The sequence below is a fragment of the Ptychodera flava genome, chromosome 5, assembly GCF_041260155.1.
Source record: "Ptychodera flava strain L36383 chromosome 5, AS_Pfla_20210202, whole genome shotgun sequence".
Classification (NCBI taxonomy): domain Eukaryota; kingdom Metazoa; phylum Hemichordata; class Enteropneusta; family Ptychoderidae; genus Ptychodera; species Ptychodera flava.
In genome coordinates, this window is record NC_091932.1 from 3,738,715 (window position 1) to 3,760,638 (window position 21,924).

Here is a 21,924-nt window from a genome sequence, read left to right on the forward strand (position 1 = left end):
TAGTGCCTGTGTCTGGTGCATGATTAAGGTAAAATTTCAAACAATGTTCAGACAAGAAATGGTATGACTTGAGAAAGTAACTTTTTTAATTTCATAGCTATGTGTATGTAATACCATTTTAAAACCTTTAAGGTTTTATACAACCAAGATTTTAAATTCACTGAGACAGTTGTCTTTTTAACAGACAAGAGACTCAGTTTTCTGGTTGGAATAAGTTTCTGATAGAAAACATATCTATAAGCACCAAAGAGGTCAATAAGGTCAAAAAAGATAAACTTAATTTTACCTCACCAATGACCATATGGTTATGGTATACATAAATACTGCCACACTCATAATATTTTTGAAACAATAGCCCAACAGCAAAAATTATATTAAGCAACTTTGTGTCCTTACTCTCCATAGCTCTGACATTAGCATCGATAATGTCCAGTATTTGTGCTACTTGGGTCTTCTTATCAGGCAGTTCATCTCTAATATTGCTGATCTCATCTTATAGGCTGACTGAACATTGTCTTTGGTATTCTCTGCATCTTTCATGGCTTTTCCGGGCATAGCAGCCAAATCATCTGTCAAAATACAACACAGTACATTAAATCTATGGACTGGTATCATTACACTGTTCAACTTTAGTTTCCAGTAAACAGGTCCACAATCACCATTGATAACAACACATTTGAGCCAAGCCATAGCATAGGGAATTCAGGCTCCGATGATGATGATCAGATGGTGACGATGATGATGATTAAACATTAAAAATGAAGGAAAATAAAAATATAATCGAAGTCAGTAAAGTTGTTGTTGTTGTTGTTATTGTTGTTGTTGTTGATAGTATTTGATGAAAAGAACAAAGTGTGGGTTGCAAATTCAATACAGCCAAACTATACACATGCACTGCAAAAATCAATACAGCCTTTATAGTATACTATACACATGCGCTGCAAAATTCAATACAGCCTAACTATACTATGCGTTGCAAATTCAATACAGCCTAACTATACATGTGCGTTGTAGCCTAACTATACATGTGCGTTGCAAATTCAATACAGCCTAACGTTAGGCTGTATTGAATTTGCAACGCACATGTATAGTTAGGCTACAACGCACATGTATAGTTAGGCTGTATTGAATTTGCAACGCATAGTATAGTTAGGCTGCAACGCACATGTGGGGATATGTATAGTTAGGCTGTATTGAATTTTGCAGCGCATAGTATAGTAAAGCTGTATTGAATTTCGCAGCGCATACTTTGTTCTTTTCTGCAAATACTATCAACAACAACAACAATAATAATAACAACAATAACAAGGCAGTACAGGGCTCGACGCAAGGTCAAATCATCCACTAGCCCAAAGGACTAGTAGCAGTTCATTTTTAGTAGTCCTAAATGAAATCTACTAGTCCTGCTCAAGCAAAGCCAAATGTTGCTCTCATGTTGTAAAGGTGTATATGACCATTCTCATACTTTTTGTCGCAAAGGTTTTTAAACCCAATATCTAACTTTCATGCAAGACTAGCACATTTGCTTACTGCAAAATGTTTAACTTTGAATCATATATAACCACAAATATAACCTGAATGAAATGTCCTGTGTAGGAGGAGAGGTCATGAAAATAGCCTATTGCCGTCAAGAATAAAATCAGACGTAGGAATGAATTTGTTGGAAAATTCTTCATAGCTCAGGTAGTGCACCATTAATTTGCAAAGAACATGTTTGTTCATAATGGGGACAGATTTGTTTCTCCAGAACTGAAATTCATACAACCATTCACAAATGTTCCTGTGGAGTGCCTTCATATTTTTGACATACGGTATATCACATTTTAAAATTGACCAGCTTGTGGGGAGAACCTCTCATTTGTAATAAAGGTTTGTGAAAAATTTAGTTTTTAATAGTAAAAATGTTGCATTTTACCATTTCATGTGCTTGTGTCTTTTATGAGTTTTTGCCAGTAATACTGGTAACAAAATGTGATTAGCACAAAAAATAACCAATGACTCAAAGAAGTGATTGGATACAACAGTCTGATACACCCATTTCATACGTTGTTTTTTCACTACTGTTTTAAGGTTCACTTCACTATTATTGCCCCAATAATTTAAACTTTTCCGCTAAAATGGCAAAACAATAAGTTGCTAGCACCAAGTTATTATCTGTGAGGAATTTCCTCACCTGTGCAAGCAGTAGCAACTTGCCATAGCACTGTTTTGGCAAGCTAGATGGCTCTTTTTAAGATCAGCTTCAATCAAGCTAGGGGGCCTTGACTATATATGGAGGTCAGCATGTGGAGGCATTCTAAAGCAGGGTCAAGCTGGCTACGAACGATCGGAGGTGTTGTTCGGGAATGCCCCTGAAGAAATCTTGAGAAAAATCTTCTTTGAAAGGCAAGGATACAGTGTTTGAACGAAATTGTGGGGGTTGCTCATGTTTTTAGGCGAAGTGATGAGCTTCAAGCAAACCAAAATACACGACGTGCAGACAATTCTGTTTGATGCTCAGCGTTGAGCCAATCCCGGGCCATGTTTAATACTGGCATGTACAGTACAATTTGATTCTCCGTAGCAGGTAAACTGTTTCATTTTAAGTTGGTGATCAATAAAGTTTGCTTCACTGTTTCACTGTCCAATTTGTTTGGGTAAAAGTTAGTTTATTTTTATATAAAATGATCGAGGCTTGGTTCATTCTTATCGAATGAGTGGCCGGTGTCCCATTAGTTTTGTAGCGATAAACTTTCCTGGACAACTACGGAACTTGAAAATTGCACTAGTCCGCAGGACTACCTCCGAAGACATTTTAACTAGTCCTCTTGAAAATTTACTAGCCTCGGCTAGTGGGCTAGCGCTTATGTCGAGCCCTGCAGTATTGCTGAAGGCAATGAGTACTTGGGCCGTGATAGAGTAATTTTGAGGACAATATATACTACTATTCAAATATGTCTTGAATTTCCTCCTGTCAATTAGGCATTTGATTGACTGGTTATTAAACGAAGCAATGGCATGACAACGGCAAAATATGTCTAGCAACTTTTGTGGAGTTTGAGGCAGGGGTTCTTTATTTATAGTGGAAATTGCTTAAACTCCTTAAATATTCAAATTACAGCAAATTTCTTTTGTTCTCGATGGTAGATGTCTAATATTTAGATGGGCATATTTAGATTTCTACCCTATAGTTATCCCTATACACCAAAAATCGGACATCCAGCTCTATTGGCTTGCTCAGAATGAGATATGCGCATAATTAATGAGGTACAATATGTGGTGTCATAAGGTGTCTTATCATACCAAATATGGAGGATGTAGCACTTGTGGTTACTGAGTTGTGGACAAATATATATATTTGAGGTCAAAGGTCATTGAGGTCACGTCACATTTTGTCATAATAATTGTATTGCTAAGTTATTCCTATATACCAAAAATCAGACCTCTAGCTCTATTGGCTCGCTCAAAATAAGATATGCGCATAATTAATGAGGTACAATATGTGGCGTCATAAGGTGTCCCATCATACCAAATATGAAAGGTTTAGCACTTGTGGTTACTGAGTTATGGACAATAATGTATATTTTAGGTCAAAGGTCACCAAGGTCACATGATATTTTGTCAAAATGTCTGAGATATCTGCGTGAACCGATGGACTCACTGATGGACTCACGGACGGATATGACCCAATCTATAAGCCCCCTGGACTTTATCCGTGGGGACAAAAAACTGTGTCACTGCATCCTTTAGGCAATATGAATACGATGAGAAACTAAATTTTTATTTTTCTTGGCCTTATACATGGGAGTCTATGGAGAACTGCCTTATACATGGGAGTCTATGGAGGTGTAAACTAAAAAGTCCTCTAACACGGCCAAATTCGATCGCATTATGAAACAAATCGACGTGCATCTGTATGGGGTTGGGTACTATTCTTGTGCAAAGTTTGAAAGAAATTGACCAGGGCATGTCTGAGATATCTGCGTGAACGGACGGACGGACGGACTGACATGACCAAACCTATAACTCCCCCAGGACTTCGTCCGTGGGCACTAAAAACACGCAACAGTTATTACAGCTACACCGGCGGTGGTTCATATCCAGAGCCCCGTACGGTCTGCCGCCGTCGCTTGAAAACCTTACTAGATGAAATTTTGTCTATAGGCTGAAATTTCGCCGAAGTTTGACAAAATTGCATCGATTTTTCAGGTTCATATCCGACACTTTTGAGTTTTGAGTGCAGACAGAAATAAGTTTTGAGGCAACATGGCTGCGACCCCATGTTGACCCCTAGCCCTGCGTACGATGCTATGTGCTACAGCTAACACACAGCATCGTACGCAGGGCTAAAGTAGCGCGAGTTGCCGACATCGACGGTTATTTACGAGAAGTGAATAAAAGACTGTCATTTTTGGAAGCGATCGAGTAGCTGAGGTAGGCTGGGATGCGACTTGGGCCCAAGAACGCTGAATTTCGGCAGTAATTTGGCTTTTTACGTCAAGTCCCAAAATGGATTTGAAGTCACCGAACCTACGTACGGGTCTTTGCAGGGCTGTGGTGAGCGGGGCGATTAGCTGTAGCGGAACACACAGCATCGTACGCAGGGCTAGTTGACCCCAAGTGAAAATGTGTTCGCGATCAAATCTTCCTATATTTTTTCAGAATTTTCGACAAAATCATTGCTTCTTAAATCTTTTGTAAAATATAAAATACTAAAAAAAAATGCGATGTGCCATGTCTCCAGATTTCTAAAATATCGTTCGTTGACCGTTCGACGGAATACTCATTTCACAAACTTGTGACGCAGTTGAAATTCAATACTGACCGCCAAATAATCTTAATGAGACGAGATCATTCTATACATCCTCCAAATTATCCAACCATTCGCGTTAGAGTTCAGCTCGCTTAGAGTATCATAACATTCTTCGGCCTTCGTTTAGATCGACCCTAATCTCTCCCATTCAGGAAATAAATACACAAGCTACCTTGACAAAACTTCGTGCACCATCGAGGACCAAACGCACTACAAATCTGTCTTGACGTCATCATCTCCTTACATGGTAATCGGCATACCGTATTTTTTAGCAAAGGGGACACAGAATACGTCGGAGTATCAGTTTCAAAACGTATTACATTGTGTGATGTTGTCAAAAAAGGTAATGTTACTGCAGTGGTATAAATTACAAAACACAAAAGTTCAAATCAGTTTATATTGACTGGCTTTACCCAACATTTCATATTGTTTCTTATGCCAGATTTGACCACGTGCTTACTGGCGACCCTTTACATGCAAATTTGTGTCAAATGGTGTGTTCTGCTGGAAAAACAAACGTACGATTTCTATATGAAGGAGGCGAAATTTGCCCTCAAAACTCGAAACCACCCCTTTACGGGGTGTACCTAGCTATTTTGAACGAGCTTCTCGAATCTGCAGCTCTATTTCGAAATGATGGTGTGGTTTTCTCAGCTCAAGGATAAGTGTTCTCCATCGCTGTGGGCATTACTATTCTCAACTGGGGGTACAGTTTCCAGTCGTAATGTTTTTCATTGTGTCCGGGATATAAAACCTTTCTTTTTCACACTTAATACTTTGATTAACACTAGTCCACATCTTGTCAGCGATTAAACATGTTTCAAGTTTAAATGTTAAATTCTGGTCTCGAGCCCTCTTGTTCGACCAAACTGAAATTACCCCTCCCACTTTGGCTCGTCCAGTGGGTGTAGCAAGGGTCGTGCCATCGCCTAGGAAACGGAGGGTGCATTAATTGTTGCATTTCGATGCACATTTTGATTATATTCAGAAGATTTTGTGGCAAAAACTCAGATAGAGAAGCATTAATATTCACATCTCACTTATTCAAGACTGGCTGAGAGCAGCACTTCCATTCAGTTAACATCATTACGCCATTTATTATGCCAAGAAAGATGAAGCCAAGACATTTTGCCCTCCCTGGTCTCAGCCAGAAATGGTTATACCTTACAGAGTTTTTTCCCACGGAATGAAACAAATGTACTTGGGCTGAGCCCAAGTACAACAACAAATTTACAGAGTCCTATATTTTATATTTTTCTCTCATTTTCAAATATTTAATTATCATCATCATCATCAATATCGCTGTATTGAATTTTGCAGCGCATGTGTATAGCATGGAGGTAGCTTACCTCCATGTGTACAGTGAGGCTGTATTGAATTTTGCAGCGCATAATTTGTCCTTTTCTGCAAATACTATCAACTACAACAACAACAACAATAACAACAACACAAACAACTTTACTGAGTCCAAATATATTTTTATTTTTCTTCATTTTTAAATGTTTAATCATCATCATCATCGGAGCTCGAGGACCCTATGGCCATAGTGGGGAAAGCCCTCAGCCCTTTCATCATTTTCTGTGTCAAAGTTGGATTTCTTTATACGTAAATGGGAATGAAAGCTTTGAAACCAACTGGTTATCTTGCAAACATATGTCAACCTGTTGAAGACATTTAGAACAACCAAGGCTTGAAAAGTTGTTTATAAATAAATATCCATCTTTCAGAATTAGACAGATTTTGCTAACTAATCATTGATCTTCACAATTATATGCTCATCTTCCAGGATTTCTTTCATTATAATTACTGAATTATGTTTCATGCAAAACACTCCCTATTGTCATGCAAGATACTGCCTATTGTCATGCAAAACACTACCTATTGTCATGCAAAATACTGCCTATTATCATGCCATATGATAGCATTGTAAAGAACCAACATAAATAACTGTTAGTCTTTGACTATGTATCAGTGTACCAATGAGACATACATTCAACTTTATAATCTGTATAAAAAAATAAAATCAATTCATCAGACAGCCCGTAATATATGTTACAAACATCTACGAAATGATGTTACTGCACATAAAAAAACAACAGAAAATTTACATGTCCTTTAAAGTAGATCATTAGTATCTGAAAATACTGCAAGGTAAACTTTAACTTCAATAATGTTGACTCACCTGAGGGTACAGTTCCAGTGCCATCTTTTACCCCTCATTATTATCTGTTTTTGGTCTATCAACTTCTCCCACACTGGCTTTCACATTTCCAGTCCATTGGTCAGCTCTGCAATGAACATACAGTCATTATTTGTATTTGGTACTTTAGATAGGATTAATTGCAAGGAAAATATAACAGTTATCCGTATCAGCAATTTTAGACAGCAGGATAAATTAATTCAACAATATTTAAATGTTGTTAATTGATACCAAAGACTAATTCCACACATCTGTGATTTTCCAAGTAAAATTTTGTACACATTTTGTGATGCCTTCCATAAATTGTGGTATCAGTGACTCTCCAAGTAAATTTCTGTACACAACCTGTAATGGAATTTCTATAAATTGCTGTCTCGTGATTTGCCCTTTAACAAGCTGTGTAATGCCATTCATGGATTGTGGTATCTGTGACTCTCCCAGTAAATTTCTGTACACAAGCTTTAATGGCATTTATAATTATAATTGTGGTGTCTGTGACTTACCCTTCAAAATTCTGTACACAAGCTGTATACCATTGACGATTTGCGGTATCTGTATTTTCCTGGTAAAGTTCTGTACACAAGGTGCAACACCATTCATAAAATGTTGGTATCTATGATACCGCCTTTCATAAACTGCGGATACATTGCATTGCATGGCAACTGGAAAACAACTCACACGTACACTGCGGAGATGCAAACTTTAACGATGTCATCTACGTTCGATTTCGCTGTGGGTTTTACTCTGGTTGTCTGCGATGAAACTGCTAGGAAAGCGTTGTGATTCCATCCCAGGTCGTGGCAGACGCTAGACGACAGATCCATCCGAGTCCACGAAGCTGCAAACTGGTATTGAACTTGTAGCCTTCTGTGAGGCGGCCCCACAGGCGCTCCTTACCTGGGTAGTCTGCTAGGTAGATCGATTTTCGGCTCGATTTATCGATCCCGTAGTCGATATGCCCGCCACTGCAACCTAAGTATCGACTACGGGATCGATAAATCGAGCCGAAAATCGATCTACCTAGCAGACTACCCAGGTAAGGAGCCCTTCTGTGAGGCGGTCCATGTATTTGAGACCTCTCTCACCACCATGGACCGCCTCACCGTAAGGCTACAAGTTTGCAGCTACGGACAAACCATATCATTACCGGTTCATTTGTTTTACACAACCAGACGGCTACCTTTGAACTACGAAGTACGATAATGGTCCACTTCAAGTACTCATTCAGTACAGTGTTACTGCAGCTACAACTTCGTTTGCACGATTCCACGATTCTTGCCCATGGCCCTCTACAGTGATAGCTGGCTCGTCCGATAGAAAGACTTGGAAGGCATCCGTAACGTAACTATATGCGTATATTGCCAGATTCCTTGTACCTCAGGTATATAAGAATTCATTTCGGACTCTCTATGTCTGAAAGCCTTTTGATCATATTTACATATGAACGACTGCGAAAAAAACTTCATTCCAATCGGATCGTTCATCTCAATCACGTGATCGCTGTCAATATGGCGGATGTGAGTACGTGATTGAGTACGTGTATCGTGATTATCGATGCAGCTACTCTGAACAGAGAAGTCAGAGCCTCGGATCAGATTGAGGATACTGATGCGCAGTGATCGGGTGATGAGAATCAATATAGCCATGGATACTTGTAGTATGGTGGTAGGCTGTTTTGAGATATAGCATAGATTGCTTTTCTCTTCGCTTGCCTCCGTACCTCCGTCTTCACTACAGTAGTAGTAGTGAAGACGGAGGTACGGAGGCAAGCGAAGGGAAAAGCAATCTAGGCTATTTGAGATATGACCGTCCTGCAATGCAGCACGGCTACCGTTACCCCACCGGTTATAGTGTAAAGTAACCATGGACACAGCAACTATGCCGGACCGGACTCGGATGACCATAGGCCAGCAAGCTTGGGCGTGACAGTTGGCAACACTGGAGGTGCTGCGAATCCGTAGCCTCTGCCACTCGGGTAGCTTGGTCATTGGAGTTGCTGCGAATCCGTAGCCTCTGCCACTCGGGTAGCTTGGTCATTGGAGTGGCAGGGCTCGTTTTCGCAGCAACACTGGAGGTGCGTGTATTCTCAGCCAGGCAAAGAAAATCGGCAAGCAGGTCAAGCGCTTTCAGATAACTTTAATTACTAGTTCTCTACTGAGATGTTAGTGTTAGAGTGGGGATCGAGTAAAAGCTAGCCAATGACTCCAAGGGAACCTCTTTTAGTTCGTATCCACATTTTGTGTCCAATATCTTGACACTAGCTGCCGTTCCAAAAATGATTTGTTTCTTTTAATAATATCCTCTTCAAAAATAGAATCGGTAGAATCGGTGGGTCGGATCTTTTTTCAGCTCTTATTTTTTTATTTTAACAAGACCAAAAGAAATTTTGGCAATATGCATTACTACAATGTCAAGAAAATGCGTAAGCTTACCTTTTTCATTTCATGGTCAAAAGTTCCTGAAAATGAAAGATTCTGCAAACATTGTAAGTTTTTAGTTTAGGATGAATTTCACCTCGTTATAGAATGTCCAAAATACAGCACTTATCCAGGCATTCTACTTTCATCCACTAGTTTGTATAATCCTACAGCCTTTGATTTGAATGACAGAGAAAAGTTCATGCCTCTTGCAAAATTTATATCTTGTACTTTATTTCCTCCCCAGCAGCAGCTTCATCCAGTGTTTGTTGAAGTTTGAATCTTTCAGTTTCATAATTTTTGCCTTATCACACTCCCTGAGTGTGTTGTTGTGCAATAAAGTAAAGTATTATCATTACCCAACACAGAACTTACTGGTTGAATGTCAATGTTGTAAACAGCTTTGTTTACATGTAAAATATATTGATTTCAGGTGCAAGCTCAACCACACACACACTGTCACATATTTTAGATGGTTAAGTTATCCAAATAAGTCACATCACAGTATCTGTATAGTGGACAACATGACTTGGAATGTCTACCAGTTCTACACATTTGCTCCAAAAATAAGTTATTTTATGCAATCATGTGAATTTAAATCAGTTGGAACTGTTGACTCATTCTGGAAATTCAACCACCCTGGAAACTTTCAAACCAAAAATTAAATCCTATCTGTTCCCAGAGCTGACAGTGTGGCCTTACCATAAATTATTGACTCACAGAGCAAAACACTTTTTTTGATTTTGACGCTGTATAACTTTTTACTGATTAATGGATTGATTGACTAATTTATCCTTTTGGCTATATCAATACGTGGGGTATTTTGGGCGATGATGACAAATTATATTCTGTGACAGGATCAATGAAAATATCAAAATGTTGTTAAGGAAATCAAATGAATTTTTAAAAAGGTTCCATTTAGAATTGAATAACATGACATAAATGACATCAATTGTTTTATCTTTCTATGATTTTCTATTATCATTATATGCCACTTTATATGAACATCAATACAATGATGGAAGAAAGTGCAAAAAAAATTATGAATTAGTTTTTGGATACCAGATGTTCCATGTATGTGATTAATGAGCTTACTAATGTATAAGGCAGTAAAGTGATGTGACCTCATTACACATGGAATGGTACAGAATATAATATATTCTATAACTGAAAATGTTAATGTGAGTCTGTTTGCACTTTATATAGGAAAAAAAAAAACCAAAGTCTGATCACACTATCGAGTCCAGTAACTGTCTGGCTATGACTGATTGTGAGCTGGTGTTAAGACTTTGCCATCATAAATCCCTAAAATTGCTACTTTTGGTCTGTTAATGTCCCAAGGTAACCAAATGCTTACTGATTGATGAATATACCTTCAAGCTGGCATTTCCAACCGTCATGAAGACTACACCAGTGACAATTTATTTGTGCTGTATGTACTATGTACCAATGGTATGTGATGGAAATGAACTACCAGTAGTCAACTGAAGGTAAGTTGATAGCTGACTCAATTTATTGGAATATTTTTTCATTCCTAAGGTAGAGTACTCATGTGAGTGATAGCGTCAACAGGCTCCATTAGTTTACATGTAGAAATGCAAGAAAACGTCTACGTAATGGTGTCATTTTCTTGTAACTATCACAAGAGACTTGGAAAGAAAAGTCATTTTGACAAATGTATTATAGTATATGGTGACATTATGTTAGGCCATGAGATAAAATTTCCATTCTAGAGATCTATATGAATCTACAAAAAAGTGCTGACTCCGCAGTTTTTCCCAGTATTTCTCATTAATATATCTTAATTTAATTCTTTAATTCTTAACAAACGCACTACACATACGCCTCAGTGCATTGTACATACCATAAAGGACAAAAATAAACAAAGTTATCAAATAGTAAAACAACTCGGAATTGACTTAAAAATTGAAATGATGAATTAAAAATTAAAAAATGAGATAAAATACAGTGTCCAGTTAAAACCGATTCCAATAGAATAAAATATAGAATTGAGTAGTCCCTGTAAAAACATAAATGGACCTATGAATAGTACTTAGTAAAAAGGTGTGTCTTTAAACCACGTTTAAAACAGTCAATAGTTTGAGCAGTACGAATTTCAAGCAGCAAAGAATTCCATAAATATATCATAATGTACAGTACATCCAAGGTCAGCAACACACACTTTTTGATACAATCTAAAAGTCACATGAATAGGAATGTTTTAAAACTTTATACTGAAGGAACTTAGAGCAATGCCTCTGTTTGTGAGCTCTTTACATGTTTGAAGGCTTAAAGTTATCATCAAGTACCGTAGTGTGAACAGTACTTAAACTCAAAAGGTATGCTCATTTCCATACTATGTACATGAAAGTAAGACAGCGACATTACTTTTTCTTATCATAATTCCCATTGACTCACCGATCCTACAACCAGTGTTAATTCTACAGTGTGCCATTGTGCAATTTGTGCAATAAAATCATGATTGGCCCTCATTTCACCCACTGAAGGGGCGACATTTCTTGAATGGTTCACGCACAGTTCACTCATTTCATGCATTTACGCAGTGAATTTGGGGTCCAAAGGTCATCACCCTCAGTCATAATGTGACATCCAAAATGATTCAGGTACCCATAGACCTTTGTAATTTCAGTACCCAGTACAGCATATAGGGTTGCATGAAGGAAACTTGGTATAATGGATTGACAGGGCCAACGGTGCATTGGAGCTATGTGCGTAACTGTGTGGTCAATGACTGTAAACAATGGCACTAGCCGTCGTAATGGCAAAACAACGCCATCAGCTAATATCGGATTTTTAATGCCAGTTATTAGTGAAACCCCTGTTGTAGATGAGGATGATGGGGTAGGCCATTCAATTGAAACGTCTCTAACATCATCTGCGGATACAAACGTTGAACAAAGCAAGGAAAGCATCCATGCTGGACAAGATGATCATTTATAAGAGCAACATTTTAGACCGGAAACACAAGTAAATCAGATCAATGCCGTACCCGGCCTTGCTATGTACAGGAGTAGCCAACCAAATGCATAAAACACAGCTGGGCAAAACTCATTGGTCACAACTGATCATAAATTTCCTTCCATACATGTATAAGTTATGTTTAAAAGTTTATGTATTGGTCACTACTTTTAGGTCACAATAGCTGATGGAGGTAAAACTCTTTCTTTGACCTCCGTAGTTACACAAACAACTCTCATTGTGCTCTATGTATAATTGTCCATTCAAATTGGGGCTTTTGTTGAGAAAGCCTGGCAGTGCGCTAAGTGCAGATTGTCTTTACAGCCAACATCATAGTCCTCAGCAAACTACGGTATACCAGACTGAGTACACAGTGTTCTCACCAGGCCACGATTCCGCAACATTCTCATGTATTTCAGTTTTGTCATGGATTTTGGGCCGTGTGTGCCAAAAGTAGCACGTATTTGAAATCATAAACTTCCATGGAGATAGCTGTATGGGTGGCCGTCCCTATATTCAGTCAGTACTTCTCATGTATGACAATTTGATTTTGACTCGTGGTGACATGGTCACTACGTCACTCGTATTTTCCTTCGCCGAATGAAGAAAAATATTACGAAATGATATACTTATCACATGCACAAGCCAAGTATTGATTTTTTTGCAAAATAACAGGAGTTTTCCTCAGTAATTCTGCATTCAAACTTCTGAACTACTTTTGGCATAATAAACAGTAGGCAAGTTGTCAATCATTCCTAGTTGTCAACCACATTAGCGAGGAACAATGCACTGTTTGTCTATGGAACAAATGCCTAATGATCTCACACAAAATGTATGAATTACGTTTAACACAATTTCAAACATAGTAAAGACCTTGAAATTTATCTCAGACAAAGTTACGTTTGTTTTGACACAGTCCCTCTATCATAGAGCAACCGTACGTGTTTTTGAGAACAAAAATTGACTGAATCTGCACAGTGCGAACACAGTAACATCGCGCCTGACCATACATACCCTGGTTGCAATGCTTACGGTATGGAACCCACAGTATAATGCGACCAGCTTCGAGTTTGTTGTTTCTGAAAATTATTCAAGTAATTCGTTAAGGATATACAAGCGTTACATTCTTGTGTTTCATAGTTCGGATTATTATTGTCTAGTCTATGAAAACATTGATCGTGCCCATGACGCTTCCAGCCGGCTTCCATGGATATGTGCAACACGAACACGTCCGATGGGTCAGTACCACAGTCACTTGTGGTTAATACACAACGATCACTGTGTGGTATACATAATGCATACCACACAGTGGCCATCATGTATGGAACCACTAGTGACTGTGGTTAGTATGCCCTCTGATGGGAATTTCAGATACCTCTGTTTCAACCAGGAAGTGCTACTTGCTTCGATCAATTGGCAAAACTTGTGGCCACACCAAAATTTCACATTAAAATTGGGGTCTATTATTTACACACATCACAGGGAAATGTTTCCCAACCTAAGATAGCTGCCATAGCACGGACTTTGCCAGTTCATTCTGCTGACTGTGAAAGGGGACTCAGTGTGCAAAACAACATCAACTGAAAGGCACTGATATGCAATATCAGTGTATGTTCACCGAGTGTTAATAAAACAGTTGCTAAGATGGATGATTTTTTTATGTTTTTAGCTACTATAGACTATAGTTTATAGAAGCTATTGGGATGGGTATCCGTCCGGCGTCCGTCGTCAGTCTGTATGTATGTATGTATGTATGTATGTATGTATGTATGTATGTATGTATGTATGTATGTATGTCCGTTTGTGAGGCGTCCGTCCACTCAAATATCTTGAGAACCGCAGTACTTACTGATTTGATATTTGTTGTGTAGATGAAAAATATGATTTTGAGAAACTGTTTTTTTTTAATTTTTTGATATTGTTGAAAATATGCAAATTAATGCCAAAAAAGGTGTTTTTGGTAAAAAATCTTCTCCTTCATAACCGCTGGTCAGACAGCTTTGTTATTTGGTATACAGGTCCCTAGGGATAACCCAACTTAGATTTGTTCAAATTGTGATGAAATATGCAAATGTGTAATTTTAAGGAATTTTTTTGTCATTTTTGGTCAAAATTTGACTTACATTGTATGTAATTCTAGTACTGTATAAACCCTATCAATTCACCCAGAAAAAAATAATTAATATGATTTTAAATAATTGAATTTATTAGGAAATCATCAAAGCCAAAATAATTTTAGTGTAGAATTATCAGAAAGTTCAACTTTTTTTGACAGTTCATAGTGAATGCTTACCATCTTGGAGGATTAAAACATGTAAAGGCAACTTTCCTGAATCCCAACTTTGACATATTCTGAACCGTCATTTATTGTGCCCTGTATTTATCTAAAAGAAATTGCTCAAAATAGTCAATAGAGATAAAGATAGAGATAGAGAAAGTTCTAATTTCCATTTATGGTTGACTTGGTAAGGATAAAATAAAATTACTTTTTGAGGAAAAAAATAGAGTGGTCAAGTAAATGATGTGGTCAAAGTGATAGGGTTTTTACGGTAAAGCTGGGCTGAAGATTCCTCATGTGCTATTTATAGCAATTATGCAATCTGTGTAAACAGTGCAATGAAAGTTACATGATCCTTATAATGCTTTTGATGACCTTGAACTTCTTAAGTTTCAAACATTTGTCTCTCAGTGTGCTTTCTCTGAGTATGTACAGTCTCAACTTATTCAACAGAACTCACTTACAATGTTAATCAAAGATATCCACCTTCTTCATCAATACATGTGTCACAAAAGGTTATTCTCTACAAAACACAGCAGAGCTCTGTCAACTGTTGAGTTGCTTGTTTTTTCAAACCGCTGGTCAGACAGCTTTAAATTTGGTTTACACGTCCCAAGGGAGGACTTAGGGATGGACCAATTAGACCTTGGGAGGGGGGGGTGGTCACAATGAAATTGTGAAAATTTTTTTTTACTATTGTAAATTTCTGAATTTTTTTTTTCCAATGAGATTAGCTGTGCAAATTTTTTTTTTCAGAGTAAATTTTCAGATTTATAATTTTTTTTTAGTTCGTCGCTGTCTGAAGATAAAGAGGGCAAAGATGTGGTGCCAAGCACCACAAGCGGCCACGAAGCGGTCACGGGGGGGGGGGGGGGGGGGGGGGGGGGGTCAGGAGAGGGGTGTCCCCCTGCTGCTGTTGGAGCTTTTGAAAAATAGAGATTAAAATGGTGTTATTTGTGGCACTTGGGGAGTATTTTGCGGGGGGGGAGGTCAGGAGGGGGTGTCCCCCTCCTGCCGTTGGAGCTTTTGAAAAATAGAGATTAAAATGGTGTTATTTGGTGGCACTTGGGGAGTATTTTTGCGGGGGGTGGTCAGGAGGGGGTTCCCCCTCCTGCCGTTGGAGCTTTGAAAAATAGAGATTAAAATGGTGTTATTTGGTGGCACTTGGGGAGTATTTTTGCGGGGGGTGGTCAGGAGGGGGTGTCCCCCTCCTGCCGTGGAGCTTTTGAAAAATAGAGATTAAAATGGTGTTATTTGGTGGCACTGGTGTTATTTGGTGGCACTTGGGGAGTATTTTTGCGGGGGGGAGGTCAGGAGGGGGGTGTCCCCCTCCTGCTGTTGGAGCTTTTGAAAAATAGAGATAAAAATGGTGTTATTTGGTGGCACTTTGGGAGCATTTTTTCGGATTACACATCTTCCTCTGAAACATGGTCTTCTTGCTCCTCAGTAGCTTCCTATAGTTTGAAAATTGACTATTTGGTTTCCTGGCTTCCCTTTCTACTGCGTGGTGAAATGCCTACATTCACCCCACCAAACATCATGATATCTCATGATTTACAATTGATTTTGACAAGCTGAGAAGCTAAAATAAGCTAAATAATATAGTTAAATTTGCATATTTGTGTTTTTAGAGCAATTGTTGCCCTTTTTTGATCAAAACATCTATTTCTCTGTAGCAGCATGTCCAAATTGATTGGATGTGTATAGATGTGTTGAAATTTCAATATTTGTCTTTTTAGGGCAATTTATGCCATTCATGGTAAAAAATCTGTATTCTCTGAAAGGGCTTGTCCAATTTCTTTGAAATTTGCTACACAAAAAACGATTATTCATGCAGATTTATTCAGTATTTGCTATCGAGAAACTTTCAAAGTTCAACCCTTTTGTGTGTTTTGTGTTGGGATTTGTTGGATAGATGGCATTCTACGTAGTGTATTGTTGAATGTTAAAACATGTGTTGCTGTTGTTTTTTGAGGCTGTTTTTTGAGAAAAAAGAATTGAAAATGCCTTTTAAAAGCAAAATAATACATAATGACTTGATATGTTGTTTTATCATTATTGACGTGTTTCTACTTGTTCACCCATTCTTGCATTCATCATTGCAATAAAATGCTGTGAAAAAAATGAAACTGATGTGCCTGCATCTGTTTACCTGATCTTAAAAGGCAAATACAACTTTCTGTCTTGACAACCATACCATAGTTTCAATGTTTTACCTAGTGTACCTGCTTGGTTTGTACGCAGGAAACAAGTAGAAAACAGGCTCTATAATTTCATAATTTTCAAGTGATCAGAATACAAAAGTCCTGAAAAGATAAGATAATCACAACTTCCAGTATAAGGGATACAGTCACTCTAAATGTATAAATTAAATTAAAAATGTGCCTGGAGGATGTACTAAAAATACAGAAAGTTGCTTTCTGTCGGTAAAATCTAAAAAAATTCAAAATTTTAAAGACTTTTGCAGATTTTTTTTTTACGCCTTTGTCTTCTTATTTATTTTTTTTTATTTTGCAAACTAGTTTGAAGATTTTTTTTTCCTAACTTTCTGCTCTGAAAATTTTTTTTTTCTGTTTTCGACCACCCCCCCCTCCCAAGATCTAATGCGTCCGTTCCTTAGTGAGATAATTTCATACAGACATGAGAATACTTAATTTTGTATCCATGTCTATAGTAGCTTCAGGGACTTTGGCCCTATGTTTAGTCCTTTATTTTCCCATGCGTAGAATAAGCTTGTATTTGCAGTTTGATTGTTTTAACATATTTATCTTATCTCACAAAAATTATGTTTTCCCACTTTTTGGGGGTCAGCACGGCAATATGTTCCACAATATTTTATTTAGGTGAGAGGACTGTATATTGTTCAAGTCTGAAATATGTATCATCAATTCATCAGAAAAATTTACATGAACAACAGAATTAAACCAAAAAGGTTAGTTTGCTGCTGGGCCCGGTGTGTATAGGGAACGGCTTTGCAGTGGGGCCGGGATCTCTTGTAGTCTCCTTTTGTTGACTTGACAGAGTGCTTTCCACAAAAATTCAAGAGTTTTGCATTTGTGCTGATGGTGGCCCATTTTCCTAAAATGGTCCTTTTTGACAGGAGTAGGGGTCCACAGTGGCCCCCTGTTTTGATACCCAGATTGAACACTGTACAACATATGCAATCACTGTATAACACAACTGAGAATGCTTTCATTTTTGCGTAGTAACCCACTTTAAATATAGAAATAACGGGCGACGCATTGACCATTAACGTTTATTATGGGCAAGGGCAAGAGGAAAGCCAAAAATTAACGGACGTGGCTTGCCGAGCCTGTTAATTTGGCTTTCCTTGAGCCCGCGCCCATAAATAAAAGTTAATGGTCAGCGCGGAGTCTGTTATTTCCATTATATTATCAACCAATCCAAAAAAATGTCAAAACTTACGAACATTTCCTATGCAAATGACAATTGGACCCCAGAACCTGTCAGTGAGTAGTACGCGCTGTAAAATTTTTGCAAATTCGGAGATTTTTTCAAACAAGTGTCTAAACTTTTTGCCCAAAAGTCTTCCATTTTATTTCGTGACTGATTATCTTTGTACAAATTAAAATTTACGTTATAGCTGAAAAGTTATGATGTTTACGATATTATCCATATTCACGGGCACATAAACAAACCATTATTGAGTATTTGTGGCCGGTCACATGGTTCAGCTCGACCAATAAAAATGCAAGGGACAGGGCATGGTGATATAATATGTTTTATTACTCAGTTGAGTTTGCAAAGCTACAGACACTTTCAACCTCTTTCACGAATTTATAGTGTCCTTTAGTGGTAACAATCAGTTTATTTGGTGATTGCAAACTTTCATTCAAATGCAAGATAGGGTGAATTTATTACAACAATGATATGTTTATATAAATTAGATTTACCAGATTGAAGTTTCATAACTTTTTATGGAGATGTTGATTGCAGATGTTTTCATAATTTATTTTCATAGAAGACAGATCACCCCTAATGCTGAGCATTTCATCCATCCATTTGCAGTTACTGTGTGGCTTGGGAATACTGTCCTTGTACCAACACTGTATGACTCTGGATGGTGCTTTGTGACTGACACACTGCTGGCACTGCTGAATACGGCCAAGGTAAGTTTGAATTCACATACAAAGCTATCTCCATGGGAGTGCCAAGCTTCTAACAGGGATGGTTACATTGCCCACAGTGATAAGTGTTAGCTGCAAGGGTCTTTAGTATCTTCCATCTCAAAATGATAAATTTAAGCAGATTAGCCCAGACTGTCAGGGTTTGAATATTAGAGTTTGGACAAAACTTTGAAGTTTTAGTGTCTATTTTACAAATGTAAAATGAAAGAAACCAGTGGATAAAGAAACATAGTTTGTTTCCGTTTCTAAAACTTTTTCTTTCAGCAAGGACTCTCAGAAGACATGCCAACAAATATAATCAATCCTAGCATTTCCATCAAGCATTGTTGGTCTACATAAATGATAGATATTTACATCCACTGTGAACACAACCTGTATCATATTTTAAGTCATATCTAAAGTTTAATATCTAGAAGGAAAGCCGAAACATATTCCTGTCTGTTCACAGGATACAGTCAGTCTGTAAATCATCTGAGTGAACTTCAAATATTCCTTTCAAACTTCATCCATTCTGATAATATAATTTAAATGTACAGTTTGATCATCTGCTACCAATCAACAAACAGTGTTATCACCAATAAAATATACCCTGTTGAATCAAATATCATCCCTTGCATGTATTTTCTGTTGTCAATATTGCATGGCACAGCTTATATGTGTTGACAGACATAAAAAAATCTCCGTAGCCCCATAAAATAGCCATTCACATGTTGATTGAAACCCACTTTAAAGAGTTTTCACACTCCTTTAACATCAAGAGAAATTTGATATTTTTCTGTGAAAATCAAGTAACAGTAAGCATAGTATATTACATTACTCTCATTACTTTCAATAGGTTAGTAGTGTCCCAACAGTGCTGATATTGTCAACAGCTGGTAAACATTGCTTCCAGGGTAGTGCCACACCACAGGACTCTCTGCATGGGACATGTTCTAACTGAGTAATTACATTGTCATTAAGCAATAATTTACATGAAGATAGCTTTGTATTTGTATTGAATGCTTGTGTTTATTGGATAGGCCAAAGTAGTTTCAGTTGACAATTACATGTCATGACAGTTTGGTGGTAGATAGACTGAAACATGGACTGTTGGTAAGGGACAAGCTTCAGCCGTTCAGGTGGTGACTCCTCTATGATCTAGATACTGTAGCGGCTATTGGAGGTAATGCCCACCTTCACAATGGTTTGATCCAACCCTAGTCAATGATTCTATTGACTATTTTCCTTTTGATTACTCCTTCTATAACATCATCATACTTTCAAATCCTCAGAAATTCCCAAATATTAGGTTGTTTGTAAACGTGACAATATTCTGTGAAAATTGTAATCTCACATTAATAATGGTACGGGGAGAACAGTCAATGACATACCAGGAAAATGTAACCTGTATGACTCCGAATTGGTACGGTGAAATAAATAAATCTTGCTACAAATATTTTCATATATGCAAAATGTTGAAATTTATGTAGGGTTGATTCAGGTATGTTCTGCTTTTATATCAAATACAGTGTTTAAATGCTACAAGTAATCATGTAAAAATGTGTCCTGATAATATTACCAGCTGCAGAACACATGAAATATATCCCTAGCTGTGTCATTGCTAATTTGAATGAAGCACTCACGACAGCAGGTGTTGATGAAAACAAACATGATTTCCAGAAATTTTGCATCAATGTGAGCTATGATACTTTACAGCAAACCTTGATATGTTAGAGTGCAATGTAGTTCTCTGCTGAACTACCCCCTACTAGCAAACATAATTGATAAAAGTCACGCTAGACATTTCATAACAATTATCAGTTAGTGCATAATTTGCTTTCCTGACTACTGATTATTGTTTACTCTCTTTTATTCCACAGGAAGTGTTATATTTAAATGCGATATCCTTACGTCATTTCCCAAGATGATGTAAAGTGACAACAACACAACACTTGAAGGATATGGCCTTGTTCCAAATGCCATGTTACATCGTATAGTTGGATGCTTTGAATTTATGACAAATTTACTTTCTATTTTGGTTTGTTTGAAAACAAAGAGATATCATGGTGGATGAACACTTCACTTGTTAACAAATTTAAAAAACTTACCACATGTGCACTGAGAGAAGCACAGTATAGATTTTAGTTTTCAATACAAGTCATCCAAGTGCAAAGATGTAAACTGTATAGTATATATTTTACTCACATTAGCAAATTATGACAAGATTTTGATTCAGAATGGCAAAGAGTTTGTTGCAGCTTTCAAAGGCAGTTGATGAAAAAAACTATCTGTTAGCCTTTTGTGATTCATTTGATCTTCAAATACCATTTAATTCCGAATAGATTGAAATGTTAGTAACTTGATTTTATCTGATTTTTTACAAACACAACTTTTCTCCTACACTGTGTGTTCACAATGTCAACACCAATTTCCACATTTGACTCTTTTCAAAGAACTTGGTCATCCATGTTATGAAGGTCAAGAGGGACTGCTATTGTTGTAATTTAGGCTCTGCAACAGGTTGCTATTGAAGTGTGGATTTTGTATTGAATTTGATGGCAAGTACAAGACAGCTTGTCAGACATTTTGCAGGTGATCATGAGTTTTTCCGGCGTGGTCTCTCATTAGTAACTTTGTTTCCGTAGTGAACATGATGGTTGAAAAGACAACATTCTTCTGAATGGCTTTTCACACTCTGGTTGGATTTTCACATCACGTTAACATTCACTGCAGTGCCCCTGTGCTATCAGTTAATGTAAAAACTACAAGAGTTTACAAGCCATCATTTATGAGATGACTGTGCAGATACAGAGTCCAATTCAAGCAAAGCTATTCCCTTAGTCTCAACATCAACTACATTTGCGGTAGGATCAGTGTAAAGATTCAGATGATCTGGATCTATGCATTCCATATATTAATTGTTTGCAGTCAGATAAATGTGTAGTGCAATTCAGTGCCAGTTATCTGAGATTCTACTGTGATTTTTTACAATGAGATTTTTTACATTCCTCATGTATCCTGATGCTTGTCAATATCAGGACAGCAATTTCATGAAATGCAAGATGTAAAGTTTGTATTGTAAGTTCAAGCCACACTTCAATAAAGATTGGCAAGCATGTTGAAAATATGTA

At 37.5% G+C, this 21,924-nt stretch overlaps 2 long non-coding RNA genes across 6 annotated transcripts; one reads left to right on the forward strand and one right to left on the reverse strand.

Annotated features, from left to right (window-relative positions):
• Positions 1-402: 402 nt before the first annotated feature.
• On the reverse strand, positions 403-7,885 carry LOC139132427 (uncharacterized). 2 transcript variants are annotated; one of them, XR_011552287.1, is made up of 3 exons: positions 7,712-7,885; positions 6,975-7,080; positions 403-569 (listed from the first exon to the last, which is right to left on the reverse strand). It is a non-coding gene; the product is annotated as an uncharacterized lncRNA (long non-coding RNA). The 2 variants fall into 2 exon arrangements; XR_011552288.1 differs by lacking the exon at positions 7,712-7,885 and adding an exon at positions 7,496-7,693.
• A 2,863-nt stretch (positions 7,886-10,748) lies between these two features.
• LOC139132782 (uncharacterized) lies at positions 10,749-21,918 on the forward strand. 4 transcript variants are annotated; one of them, XR_011552441.1, is made up of 3 exons: positions 10,749-10,899; positions 18,696-19,754; positions 20,674-21,918. It is a non-coding gene; the product is annotated as an uncharacterized lncRNA (long non-coding RNA). The 4 variants fall into 4 exon arrangements; XR_011552442.1 differs by having other exon boundaries at positions 18,696-18,796; positions 19,650-21,918; XR_011552443.1 differs by having other exon boundaries at positions 18,696-18,796.
• The last annotated feature ends 6 nt before the right edge of the window (positions 21,919-21,924 follow it).